Source organism: Pristiophorus japonicus, unplaced genomic scaffold (assembly GCF_044704955.1).
Source record: "Pristiophorus japonicus isolate sPriJap1 unplaced genomic scaffold, sPriJap1.hap1 HAP1_SCAFFOLD_29, whole genome shotgun sequence".
NCBI classification, from domain to species: Eukaryota; Metazoa; Chordata; class Chondrichthyes; family Pristiophoridae; genus Pristiophorus; species Pristiophorus japonicus.
This window is the reverse complement of record NW_027252668.1, coordinates 20,541,240-20,542,412: the sequence shown is the minus strand read 5'-3', so window position 1 is coordinate 20,542,412 and position 1,173 is coordinate 20,541,240.

Sequence of the window (1,173 nt, the reverse complement as noted above, 5' to 3'; positions counted from 1 at the left end):
TTGTGCATAGAAGAACTCCCCGAGGCTGAGTTCTGTGAGCTAAATTTAGTGTGATCTTAGTCTTCTTTATTACAACTGCAGTGTGCCTGAACTACATGGCAGCCAACCATTTATATGGCCCTGTTCGTGTGGGCAGGTGACCATTAGGACTCCAACAGTCGCGCGCTCTGGTGGCAAGTATTACATCGTTACATACTTCACATAATTGTTATCATTAAGAAGTTATAATTCCAATGAATGCCTGAATCATTCGAAAGGAGCCTGGTTTGTAGGACAAGGCTACATATCAGGAAGGAGTGTAGTTAGATGACAAGGGAAGTGATATTCTGATTATAATTTTGGAGAATAAAAAGTGTAAATGCTGGAAACACTGAGCAGGTCAGGCAGCATCTGTGGAGAGAGAAACAGAGTTAACGTTTCAGGTTAATGACCTTCCATCAGAAGTTGGGCACTTGTGTTCTGTAATACTATTAAAAGTTTAAATTGTCACGTAGCAGGTCTAAGGAAAAGATATAAAATGTGCCATTTGGAACAGATAGTTTAGAATCCGATTAATGTTTCATCAATTTGTACACCGAGCTGGGAACTGTAACGTGTTTGAGTTCTTCGGCTAACATTCGCATGGTTTGGCTGTAAGTACTGTTAAGTGTATGTTTAATTATTGTCTGCTTAATAACTTTGACATTTAATGTTGCGGACCCTATTCCTGCACTGTGCGTGTTCCAGCTCTGTTTGGAGCAGCGATCCCTTCAATCCGTCGCGAACAGGGACAGTTGGATTCACCGTTTTTTTGTTTGGTGAAATTTCAAAGATTGAAAGCGGGGCACATCAACCTGGTCACCTACTCACTAACCGCTACACACTGCTCCCGTGAGATGGAAGCCCAGTTACTGTTTCAAGCTTGAACGCAGGTACAAGCAAAACTCATTCACAGAAAATCCAAGTCCCTGAGGCACCTGATTATTTGCACCGAACTCCTTCGCAAAGAGTTGCGGTTCGTGTGGGGTGATTTGGGCACATCTTTCACGACAATACAACACTTCAACACTTCAAACATAACTCAATGGGTAAAAAGCGCTTTGGGGCGTCATGAGTTCCTGAAAAGTGTTGAAGAAATGCAAGACCTTCTTTGCAAAAGTTCGATGCAATTTCAAAATTCTTGGGTAAATTGAG